We start from the raw sequence: 13,684 nt of genomic DNA on the forward strand, positions 1-13,684 counted from the left end.
GAATGTTCCGTGTGGACTTGAGAAAAAGGTGAAATTGATTGTTTGGGGGTGAAATGTCCTATAGATATCAATTAGGTCTAGCTGGTCCATTGTATCATTTAAGGTTTGTGTTTCCTTTTTGATTTTCTGTTTAGTTGATCTATCCATAGTTGTGAGTGGGGTATTAAAGTCTCCCACTATTATTGTGTTACTATTCATTTCCTCTTTCATACTCATTAGCGTGTGCCGTACTTAATGCGGTGCTCCTATGTTGGGTGCATATATATTTATAATTGTTATATCTTCTTCTTGTATTGATCCTTTGATCATTATGTAGTGTCCTTCTTTGTCTCTTTTCAAATCCTTTATTTGAAAGTCTATTTTATCTGATATGAGTATTGTGACTCCTGCTTTCTTTTGGTCTCCATTTGCATGAAATATTTTTTTCCAGCCCTTCACTTTTAGTCTGTATGTGTCTCTGGTTTTGAGGTGGGTCTCTTGTAGACAGCATATATAAGGGTCTTGTTTTTGTATCCATTCAGCCAATCTTTGTCTTTTGGTTGGGGCATTCAACCCATTTACATTTAAGGTAATTATTGATAGGTGTGGTCCTGTTGCCATTTACTTTGTTGTTTTGGGTTCATGTTTATACAACATTTCTGCATTTCCTGTCTAGAGAAGGTCCTTTAGCATTTGTTGAAGAGCTGGTTTGGTGGTGCTGAATTCTCTCAGCTTTTGCTTGTCTGTAAAGCTTTTGATTTCTCCTTCATATCTGAATGAGATCCTTGCTGGGTACAGTAATCTAGGTTGTAGATTATTTTCTTTCATTACTTTCATTATGTCCTGCCATTCCCTTCTGGCCTGGAAGGTTTCGTTTGGTAGATCAGCTGTTATCCTTATGGGAATTCCTTTGTGTGTTATTTGTTGTTTCTCCCTTGCTGCTTTTAGTATTTGTTCTTTGTGTTTGATCTTTGTTAATTTGATTAATATGTGTCTTGGAGTGTTTCGCCTTGGGTTTATCCTGTTTGGCACTCTCTGGTTTTCTTGGACTTGGGTGGCTATTTCCTTCCCCATTTTAGGGAAGTTTTCAGCTATTATCTCCTCGAGTATTTTCTCATGGCCTTTCTTTTTGTCTTCTTCTTCTGGGACTCCTATGATTCGAAAGTTGGGGCGTTTCACATTGTCCCAGAGGTCCCTGAGGTTGTCCTCATTTCTTTTGATCATTTTTTCTTTTTCCACTCTGCTTCATTTATTTCCACCATTCTATTGTCTACCTCACTTATCCTATCTTCTGTCTCCGTTATTCTACTCTTGGTTCCATCCAAAGTGTTTTTGATCTCATTCATTGCATTATTCATTTTTAATTGACTCTCTTTTATTTCTTCTAGGTCTTTGTTAAGCATTTCTTGCATCTTTTCAATCTTTGTCTCCAGGCTATTTATCTGTAACTCCATTTTGTTTTCAAGATTTGGATCATTTTTATTATCATTATTCTAAATTCTTTTTCAGATAGATTCCCTATCTCCTCCTCTTTTGTTTGACTTGGTGGGCACTTGTCATATTCCTTTACCTGTTGGGTATTGCACTGTTCTTGCGCTAGTGCACATGGCAAGTATTAGGTTCGGTTTCTAAGTGAGAAACTAATGGCTACATTCACAGCTGGCCACTGAGGTACTTAATGGGAGAGGCGAACCCAGCTCTGCCAAGCAGTAGCCAACATGAAATCAGCTATTGTCATTGTAGCCAAGTTCCTTGAATTTGTAGTGTTATTTGCTGTGTTCTTCAAGAAGATGCCTTCGCCCTGCCAGGAAGACATATTTCCATAACACATAGCCAGCCACTCAATTGATGTGCATCCTCCAGTAAAGCCCAGCCCCGATGCCTTAGAGGAGCCTCTCTGGTGATTGTCACAAGCCAGTCTAATTTTGTGTGAGACTATGAAAACTCAATGTCTTTATTATGCTTGTGCTTCAGACGGGAGGTCTGAGAAGGCACTTCTGAAGGTTTATTCCTACCAGTCATTGTCATTTTTATCGAGACTTTAGTTTTTTTTGTTGTTGTTGTTTTATTTATTAGTTCTACCAGTTTCTTGCTACCAACCCGTCTCCCTCCACCCTCGTGCAAACACGATCAGTCATGGAATCCCGTGGACTTCAGCCCGCCAGACTCCTCTGTCCATGGATTTTTCCAGCCAAGAATACTGGAGTGGGTTGCCATTTCCTTCTCCATGTGTGGAGTCTTTAAAGATTCCATCACTGAGGTGTTGCTTCTCCACTTGTACATGCCCTTTCTCCCTAAGTGCAGTAGAAGTCATTCCCACTTCCCAACATGTCTGTCTTCCATCCTCTGGAGTATGTATTGCTTGAGCTCACCACAGCGTCAGGATATTCTAGAAACCCTTCTGATTGCAGTCTCTTCGGGAGGTTACAAGTGCTTCAAACCTCAGAATTTTACAAAGCACTTTTTACGACCTCAGCTGAAAGGGAAGTCAACACTCAGTGACAGTCACAGGCTTCCATGGCCTGGACTTGATTATGGGCTGTGCTTTCATAATCATCGTGTTTCCGATACCAACTAAGATGTCACTGAGAAATTTTTTTCTTTCTCATCATTGTATCTTTCATGTTTATTTAGATATATTATGGGTTTTCCTATATATCTTCCCTTAGGGATGAGGGTCTGAAGTCAGTAGAACTTACTACAACTGATTTCCAGTTAGCTGTGTTAGGACAGGAAAAAGAATGACCAGCTGCTGGATTCTTAAGATTATGTACGAAAACATTATTCGTTTTCCTATGTGCAGTCATCCAATACTAACTTTGTGAAGTAGGCATTCAGAAAAATCACAAAACCGCCTAAGTACTAGGCGGTCTCCCATGCATGTACTGACCAGGCCCGGCCCTACTCAATTTCCCAGATCAGAGGAGATAGGGCACGTTCAGGGTGCTATGGCCTTAGACCGAGGCGGCTGTCAGGTGCCCCAAGAGCTCCGTGTTGCGCCTCCCTTGCGTTCTGACCTGCCCTTCGTGCCTGGGGCCACAGCTCTCGAGCTGGCGCGCGCTGCACTTGAGCCGCACGAGCCCCGACTGAACTCAGAACAACCAGGGCCGGCAGCTCGGGGGCCAGCGGAGGGCGCCACAGCCCCGCACACCGCCAGCCCCGGCCAGCACCCGTCTGGCCCGGTCGGGGACTGACGTGCCTGCGGGACCTGGTGTGGGGGGAGGGGGGTGGGTAGAGCAGCGAGGACGTCTCAGTGCCCCATCACTCCCTGCCCCCCACCATCCCGTTCACAGCTCAGGGTGACGTGGCTCCGGACGAGCGGGGCTTCGGCCCGGGGCCGCGGTACCCGGACCCTCCTGCGGGCTTAGAGGCAGCCCAGCGGGGGCCCCAGGCGCATATCCTGCCCGCTGCGCAAACCCCTGGAGCGCCTCAGCCCCGCCTTTTCGCCCTACCGAGGCCCGCCCTGCACCCACGCCACGGGCCCAGCACAGGACCTTCCTGGGAGAGCAGACGAGCGACAGCCCGCGACACGCACATGCACTCGCACGCACCCACGCCAGGTGAGACAGAGGCAGAAAGAGTCGAGGGTTCAGAGAGAGACTGGAAGACAGCGTGTGGGCAGGGGGGGCCTCGGGCATGATGCTGGGCAGCTGCAGAAACCACCCGGCCCTGAGCAGCCAAAGCGATGGGGGCGGGGGGAGGCCACTGAGCAGCGGCGGACCTGGAGAGGCCCAGGGTGTGAGGACACCTGAGACCTCCGCACTCCGCACACCGCCACTCCCCCCAATCCCCTGCATGCATGCCACGCCGGGGCGCTCTGACACTACCTTCTCTGGAGTTTTGTCACTTGAATTTCTCTCCCTCTGCTCAACTGAGTGATGACAGTGTATTGAACAGCTAGGTCATTTCCAAATAAATTAAGCTTAGTGTTTCACAGGACACCCGGACATGTATGGAGAGACCAGCACGGATGCATGGACACCAACCTTGGTAACTGGACAACCAATGGGAAATTACTGTCTGACTCAGGAGAGAGAAAGAAACCCGAACAGATGGAATGAAATGAACAGAAACACAGGCTTTGCAACTCACACCCTAATTCAATTACCAGAAAATAAACAACACTATAACCATTTTAGAAAAACAATAGACCTCTCCATGACCTTTGGTCGGGTGAGGAGTTCAAACACACAACAAAAAAAAGCCAACTTTTCCAAGTCGTGAATATGTTAGTTCACACATTGACTTTTACATTGAAATGTGTAACAAATAAACTTGAAATCATTCACTCACTACATAAGGATGGAAGTATTTTAAACAGAAAATATGTTCTATAGTATTCAGGAAGCACTTGGCACATCTGTAAGTGTATCAGACCCAAAACTGGAACGTAGTGGAAGAGTCAGGATAGTTTAAAAATGAATCCCTAACTAAAAGGAACACACAGGATTACTGTAAATAAAAAAGGTTAAAGAAGAGAAGCTAGAAATCAGTCAATAAATGTCTTAGGGGTTAACTTAGAATGACTAGCCGCTGCGTGACTCTTTAAATTTTTCATGTTTGCAGCTTCCAAATTTTCCATGGTGAGAATAATACTTTCGCCTCCAAACCAGAGTGACTTGGGGACACAAAGGTAGATGTCGATAATTTTCTTTGCCTATGTCTGAATATTTACAGTCAGAGGTAGAAGAGGAGGAGTCTGTCCCTTGTCTAGATGAGGTCAATCCCCAGGTTTGGGATGTCTCCAGCCCTGGTTTAGCCATAAATGTTCCACCAGTAAAGATTTCTCTGAGACCAAATGCTCCCTAGCCCTGGAAAAGACAATATCCCTTAAAACCAGAAGCTCTTGAGGGTCTTAGAACACTAGTTAACAAATACCGAGATACTGGAACTCGAATCAGCTGTGAGTCCCCCTGCAACACCCCAATCTTGCCCGTTCAAAAACCAGATGGATCTTACCGATTCATCCAGGATCTAAGAGCTGTTAATGAAGCTGTGGTTCCCATCCACCCCATAGTCCAAAACACATATACCCTCCTATCCCAAGTCCCAGGAAATGCCAAGTACTTCTCAGTCTTGGACCTTCAAGGTGCTTTCTTTTGCATTCCTCTCCATCCTGAATCCCAAAAACTCTTTGCTTTTGAGTGGCGGGACTTGGAAACAAGAGACCATACAACTCTCGACTGGACTCAACTAACACAAGGGTTTAGGGACAGCCCTCATATCTTCGGGACTTCCTCGGGGAGAGAACTAAGGGAATTAACTTTAACAAACAGTAGTCTAGTACAGTATGTGCATGACTTGCTCTTAGCTAGGCCAGATTTTACCAGCTCTCAAATGGACACTATTTAAAACGCTAACTTTCCTGTATGAAAAGGGTTATCGAGTATCCCCCAAGTAGGCTCAGATTAGCTTAACCCAAGTAAAATACCTTGGATTTATAATTAAGGAGAGAAAAAGAATGCCTGACCCCGAGGGGAGATCCCTCATCTTAAATACCCCGTACCCCCAAACAAAACAACAGCTTAGGGGATTTTTAGGAAGGACTGGGTTTTGCAGGATCTGGATTCCTAATTATGGCAATCTGGCCAGACCCCTATATGAAAATTTAAGGGGGAAAGAGGAAGAGCCACTCGACTAGCATGAGACCTGCAAGGTGGCCTTTAATGCCCTAAAAGAGTCCATCACTACAGCCCCAGCTTTAGGCCTCCCAAACCGGGAGAAGCCTTTTAGACTCTATGTTTCTGAATGGACAGGAGCTGCTCTTGGGGTGTTAGGGCAGATGATGGGGCCCGTATTACAACCTGTGGCTTATCTCTCAAAATAACTAGATGAGGTGGCCAGAGGGTGGCCCACTTGCCTCCGGGCAGTAGCAGCCACTGCTCTTATGGTTAAGGAGGCATCTAAGCTGACCCTGGGTCAGCCCACCACCGTGTATACGCCTCACCGGATGAAAGCAGTCTTGGAAACCAAAGGGGACAGGTGGATGACAGGGGGAGGGATCACCCAATATCAAGCCCTCCTCCTTGACACTCCAGAAATAAAGTTGAGGGTCTGCCAGACTTTAAATCCAGCAACCTTACTGCCAGATCCCCCTACCTCCCCTCTGGATCACCAATGCATACAAATCACAGACGAGTTATACTCTTCTCGCCGGGACCTATCAGAGACACCTTTATCTGACCCAGAGGAAAACTGGCACACAGATGGCAGCAGTTTTGTAGAAAAGGGAGAGAGGAAAGCAGGATATGCTGTAGCGAGCCTGGAAGAAACTAAGGAAAGTGGGTCTCTTCCCCCAGACACCTCAGCCCAGAAAGCTGAACTTTTTGCCCTGACAAGAACTTTGGAGTTAGGAGAAGGAAAGAGGATTAATGTGTGTATGGACTCTAAGTATGCTTTCCTCATTCTGCATGCCCGTGCAGCAATTTGGAAAGAAAGAGGGATGCTCAATGCCCGAAGCTCTGGTATTAAACACAAAGAGCTCATTCTCAGGCTCCTGGAGGCAGTCAAACTTCCTGCAAAATTAGCTGTCATCCACTGCAAGAGTCACCAAAAGGGGCAAGAAAAAGAGGCTCAGGGAAATAGGAAAGCTGATCAAGAGGCAGGACGAGCTGCCGGGGAAGCTACCTCTGCCACTGCTATCTGCCCCCTTTTCCCCAAGGAAACCCTGACTCCAGATTTTACCCCAGGGGGACATTCCCGATATGCTGAGCGGGGCTGTGAGATTGGGTCACATGGGTGGTTTCAGCCTGATCAGGCCCAAATAATACTCCCTGATTCTCAGGTTTAAAACATTACTAACTCCTTACATAAGACCGCCCATTTTGGAAAAGATAATCTGGAAATCTTGCTTAAGCCTATTCTCTCCCATCCCCAGTTAGCTAAGGTTGTTAAACAAGTCACACAAAATTGTGACACCTGTCTAAAAAATAACCCAAAAACCAGACCTCCTCTAATTACACCTGTCCAACATCAGGGATCATACCCAGGAGTGGACTGGCAAGTAGAATTTAGACCCATGCCCAAGACCCAAGGGTATTCTTACTTGCTAGTCTTTATTGACACATTCACAGGATGGATCGAAGCGTTCCCTACTGAGACTGAGAGAGCTACAGAAGTCTGTAAAGCTCTGCTGAAGGAGATAGTGCCTAGGTTTGGGCTGCCTCGGTCACTTCAGAGTGACAACGGGCCCTCACTTACAGCCACGATGCCCCAGAACCTAGCCGCATGCTTAGGCATAAAATAACGGCTGCGCTCATCCTGGAGGCCTCAAGCTTCAGGAAAGGTAGAGAGCGCCAACAAGACTCTGAAAAGGGCTCTGGCTAAGCTATGTCAGAAACACATAATAAGTGGACACATATGCTGCCCATAGCACTCATGAGGATACGGACATCCCCCAAACGGCCACTATTGTTAAGTCCTTATGAAATGATGTATGGACGACCATTCTTAACTTCTGATTTGTTTCTTGACGAGGATGCCAATACACTCTTAAAACATATAATTGACCTGGGAAGGTTTCAGCAAGAACTCCAACTGTATGGAGAACAAACCACAGGAAGACTTGAAAAATCCCCAGGTAAAGCCAGGGGATCAAGTATCAGTAAAGACCTGGCAAGAAAAAGGGAGTCCAAACCAGCTGTCCGAGAAATGGACAAGGCCATATCAGGTTGTTCTAGTGACTTCAACTGCTGTAAAAATGAAGGGTCTATCTGCCTGGGTCCACAATTCTAGAATAAAACCCTATGGCCTACAGGAGGGGGAGACAGAAACTGAGACTCCAAAGCCAGAGGACAGCTATTCCTGTGAACCTGTTGAAGATCTCAGGCTCTTGTTCAAGCAGAACCCCATCAATCCTGCCTCAGATAAGTAAAATGCATCATATGATGTTCTTCCTCTTTCTAATCATATCTCCCTGTATGGCTAGTGATCTCTCCCTAAACGAGGCATGTTCACTTGCAAACCACACTGCTTCTCAACTCAACCTAAGCAGCCCGGGCTGCATCTGCATTAATGACAAAGGTTGGGGATATGTCCAACCCATCCCAGGGTATCACTATCAAAGGTCCACCCTTCCAGCCGAGTTATGGGCTGTTACTCAGCGCCCCCATGTGGTCGTAATATGGCCTTTTGGGGAAAGGGGGAGAAAAAACTTCATGTCTTGGTACGAGCAACAACTGTCTCTATTTACCCCCTGGATGACATCTGCAATCCCACCTGAGCCCTTATTTTCTCTCATGACTAACATCCCCCAAGTGACCTTCCCTATCTCTCTAAAAAGCCACTCCCTAACAGGGGTGTCAGTGAGAAATCTAGACGACTCACAATGTGGGGTGACCGTCACTGTTGAAACTGATGGGAAAAACCGGGACAGGCCCTGCAGCTGGGAGACCAGCCGACGCCACCCCCGGCCAGCACGCGCCTGGCCCGGCCCGGGGCGCTTCCCGGACACCGAGCGGCCTGGCGAGGCTGCGGGAGCTCTGGCGGGGGTTGGGGAGGGGGGTGGCTTGAGCGGGGAGGACGTCTCGGTGCCCCCCCACCCCCCGCCCCCCACCATCCCGTTCGCTGCTCAGGGTCAGGTGGCTCCGGACGAGCGGGGCTTCGGCCGGGGTGTGCAGTCCCCAGAGCCTTCTGGAGCTTAGGGGCAGCCCACCGGGGCCCCAGGCTCCGATCCTGCCGGCTGTGCAAACCCCCTGGAGTGCCTCAGCCCCGCCCTGTCCCCAAACCGAGGCCCGCCCTGCCCCCACGCCACGGGCCCAGCACAGGACCTTCCTGAGAGAGCGGACGAGCGACAGCCAGGCACACGGACAGGCACTCGCACACACCCACGCCAGGTGAGACAGAGGCAGAAAGAGTCGAGGGTTCAGAGAGAGACTGGAAGACAGCGTGTGGGCAGGGGGGGCCTCGGGCAGGATGCCGGGCAGCTGCAGAGACCACCCGGCCTTGAGCAGCCAAAGCGATGGGGCCGGGGGGAGGCCACTGAGCAGCGGCGGGCCTGGAGAGGCCCAGGGTGGGAGGACACCTGAGATCTCTGAGCTCCGAGCCCCGCCCCCCTCACCCCAACCCCCTGCACGCATGCCAAGCCGGGACGCTCTGACACTAGCTTCTCTGGAGTTTTGTCACTTGAATTTCTCTCCCTCTGCTCAACTGAGTGATGACAGTGTATTGAACAGCTAGGTCATTTCCAAATAAATTAAGCTTAGTGTTTCACAGGACACCCGGACATGTATGGAGAGACCAGCACGGATGCATGGACACCAACCTTGGTAACTGGACAACCAATGGGAAATTACTGTCTGACTCAGGAGAGAGAAAGAAACCGGAACAGATGGAATGAAATGAACAGAAACACAAGCTTTGCAACTCACACCCTAATTCAATTACCAGAAAATAAACAACACTATAACCATTTTAGGAAAACAATAGACCTCTCCATGACCTTTGGTCGGGTGAGGAGTTCAAACACACACCAAAAACAAGCCAACTTTTCCAAGTCGTGAATATGTTAGTTCACACATTGACTTTTACATTGAAATGTGTAACAAATAAACTTAAAATCATTGACTCACTACATAAGCATGGAAGTATTTTAAACATAAAATATGTTCTATAGTATTCAGGAAGCACTTGGCACATCTCTAAGTGTATCAGACCCAAAACTGGAACGTAGTGGAAGATTCAGGATAGTCTAAAAATGAATCCCTAACTAAAAGGAACACAGAGAATTACTGTAGATAAAAAAGGTTAAAGAAGAGAAGCTAGAAATCAGTCAATAAATGTCTTAGGGGTTAGCTTAGAATGACTAGCCTCTGCGTGACTCTTTAAATTTTTCATGTTTGCAGCTTCCAAATTTTCCATGGTGAGAATAATACTTTCGCCTCCAAACCAGAGTGACTTGGGGACACAAAGGTAGAAGTCGATAATTTTCTTTGCCTATGTCTGAATACTTACAGTCAGAGGTAGAAAAGGAGGAGTCTGTCCCTTGTCTAGATGAGGTCAATCCCCAAGTGTGGGATGTCTCCAGCCCTGGTTTAGCCATAAATGTTCCACCAGTAAAGATTTCTCTGAGACCAAATGCTCCCTAGCCCTGGAAAAGACAATATCCCTTAAAACCAGTAGCTCTTGAGGGTCTTAGACCATTAGTTAACAAATACCGAGAAACTGGAACTCGAATCAGCTGTGAGTCCCCCTGCAACACCCTAATCTTGCCCGTTCAAAAACCAGATGGATCTTACCGATTCGTCCAGGATCTAAGATCTGTTAATGAAGCTGTGGTTCCCATCCACCCCATAGTCCCAAACCCATATACCCCCCTATCCCAAGTCCCAGGAAATGCCAAGTACTTCTCAATCTTGGACCTTCAAGGTGCTTTCTTTTGCATTCCTCTCCATCCTGAATCCCAAAAACTCTTTGCTTTTGAGTGGCGGGACTTGGCAACAAGAGAGACCATACAACTCTCAACTGGACTCGACTACCCCAAGGGTTTAGGGACAGCCCTCATATCTTCGGGACTTCCTCGGGGAGAGAACTAAGGGAATTAACTGTAACAAACAGTAGTCTAATACAGTATGTGAATGACTTGCTCATAGCTAGGCCAGATTTTACCAGCTCTCAAATGGACACTATTTAAAACGCTAACTTTCCTGTATGAAAAGGGTTATCGAGTATCCCCCAAGTAGGCTCAGATTAGCTTAACGCAAGTAAAATACCTTGGATTTATAATTACGGAGAGAAAAAGAATGCCTGACCCCGAGGGGAGATCCCTCATCTTAAATACCTCGTACCCCCAAACAAAACAACAGCTTAGGGGATTTTTAGGAAGGACCGGGTTTTGCAGGATCTGGATTCCTAATTATGGCAATCTGGCCAGACCTCTATATGAAAATTTAAGGGGGAAAGTTGAAGAGCCACTCGAATGGCATGAGACCTGCAAGGTGGACTTTAATGCCCTAAAAGAGTCCATCACTACAGCCCCAGCTTTAGGCCTCCCCAACCTGGAGAAGCCTTTTAGACTCTATGTTTCTGGAAGGACAGGAACTGCTCTTGGGGTGTTAGGGCAAATGATGGGGCCCGTATTACAACCTGTGGCTTATCTCTCAAAATAACTAGATGAGGTGGCCAGAGGTTGGCCCACTTGCCTCCGCGCAGTAGCAGCCACCGCTCTTATGGTTAAGGAGGCATCTAAGCTGACCCTGGGTCAGCCCACCACAGTGTATACGCCTCACCGGGTGGAAGCAGTCTTGGAAACGAAAGGGGACAGGTGGATGACAGAGAGAAGCATCACCCAATACCAAGCCCTCCTCCTTGACACTCCAGAAATAAAGTTGAGGGTCTGCCAGACTTTAAATCCAGCAACCTTACTGCCAGATCCCCCTACCTCCCCTCTGGATCACCAATGCATACAAATCACAGACGAGTTATACTCTTCTCGCCGGGACCTATCAGAGACACCTTTATCTGACCCAGAGGAATACTGGCACACAGATGGCAGCAGTTTTGTAGAAAAGGGAGAGAGGAAAGCAGGATATGCTGTAGCGAGCCTGGAAGAAACTAAGGAAAGTGGGTCTCTTCCCCCAGACACCTCAGCCCAGAAAGCTGAACATTTTGCCCTGACAAGAGCTTTGGAGTTAGGAGAAGGAAAGAGGATTAATGTGTGTATGGACTCTAAGTATGCTTTCCTCATTCTGCATGCCCGTGCAGCAATTTGGAAAGAAAGAGGGATGCTCAGTGCCCGAAGCTCTGCTAATAAACACAAAGAGCTCATTCTCAAGCTCCGGGAGGCAGTCAAAGTTCCTGCAAAATTAGCTGTCATCCCCTGCAAGAGTCACCAAAAAGGGCAAGAAAAAGGGGCTCAGGGAAATAGGAAAGCTGATCAAGAGGCAGGACGAGCTGCCTGGGAAGTTACCTCTGCCACTGCTATCTGCCCCCTTTTCCCCAAGGAAACCCTGACTCCAGATTTTACCCCAGGAGGACATTCCCGATATGCTGAGCGGGGCTGGGAGATTGGGTCACATGGGTGGTTTCAGCCTGATCAGGACCAAATAATACTCCCTGATTCTCAGGTTTAAAACATTACTAACTCCTTACATAAGAGCGCCCATTTTGGAAAAGATAATCTAGAAAACTTGCTTAAGCCTATTCTCTCCCATCCGCAGTTAGCTAAGGTTGTTAAACAGGTCACACAAAATTGTGACACCTGTCTAAAAAATAACCCAAAAACCAGACCTCCTCTAATTACACCTGTCCAACATCGGGGATCATACCCAGGAGCAGACTGGCAATGCCGCTCCGCATTTAGAATTTACAGCCATGCCCAAGACCCAAGGAATTTCTTACTTGCTAGTCTTCATTGACACATTCACAGGATGGATCGAAGCGTTCCCTACTGAGACAGAGAGAGCTACAGAAGTCTGTAAAGCTCTGCTGAAGGAGATATTGCCTAGGTTTGGGCTGCCTCGGTCACTTCAGAGTGACAACGGGCCCTCACTTACAGCCACGATAACCCAGAACCTAGCCGCATGCTTAGGCATAAAATACCGGCTCCGCTCATCCTGGAGGCCTCAAGCTTCAGGAAAGGTAGAGAGAGCCAACCAGACTCTTAAAAGGGCTCTGGCTAAGCTATGTCAAGAAAGACATAATAAGTGGACACATATGCTGCCCATAGCCCTCATGAGGCTACGGACATCCCCCAAACGGCCACTATTGTTAAGTCCTTATGAAATGATGTATGGACGACCATTCTTAACTTCTGATTTGTTTCTTGACGAGGATGCCAATACACTCTTAAAACATATAATTGACTTGGGAAGGTTTCCGCAAGAACTCCAACGGTATGGAGAACAAACCACAGGAAGACTTGAAAAATCCCCAGGTAAAGCCAGGGGATCAAGTATAAGTAAATACCTGGCAAGAAAAAGGGAGTCCTAACCACTGTCCGAGAAATGGACAGGGCCATATCAGGTTGTTCTAGTGACTTCAACTGCTGTAAAAGTGAAGGGTCTATCTGCCTGGGTCCACAATTCTAGAATAAAACCCTATGGCCTACAGGAGTGGGAGACAGAAACTGAGACTCCAAAGCCAGAGGACAGCTATTCCTGTGAACCTGTTGACGATCTCAGGCTCTTGTTCAAGCAGAACCCCATCAATCCTGCCTCAGATAAGTAAAATGCATCATATGATGTTCTTCCTCTTTCTAATCATATCTCCCTGTATGGCTATTGATCTCTCCCTAAACGAGGCATGTTCACTTGCAAACCACACTGCTTCTCAACTCAACCTAAGCAGCCCGGGCTGCATCTGCATTAATGACAAAGGTTGGGGGTATGTCCAACCCATCCCAGGGTATCAATATCAAAGACCCACCCTTCCAGCCGAGCTATGGGCTGTTACTCAGCGCCCCCATGTGGTCGTAATATGGCCTTTTGGGAAAAGGGGGAAAAAAAACTTCATGTCTTGGTACCAGCAACAACTGTCTCTATTTACCCCCTGGATGACATCTGCAATCCCACCTGAGCCCTTATTTTCTCTCATGACTAACATCCCCCAAGTGACCTTCCCTATATCTCTAAAAAGCCACTCCCTAACAGGGGTGTCAGTGAGAAATCTAGACGACTCACAATGTGGGGTGACCGTCACTGTTGAAACTGATGGGATAAACCGGGACAGGCCCTGCAGCTGGGAGATCAGCCGACGCCACCCCTGGCCA

This window comes from Muntiacus reevesi, chromosome 1, assembly GCF_963930625.1.
Source record: "Muntiacus reevesi chromosome 1, mMunRee1.1, whole genome shotgun sequence".
NCBI classification, from domain to species: domain Eukaryota; kingdom Metazoa; phylum Chordata; class Mammalia; order Artiodactyla; family Cervidae; genus Muntiacus; species Muntiacus reevesi.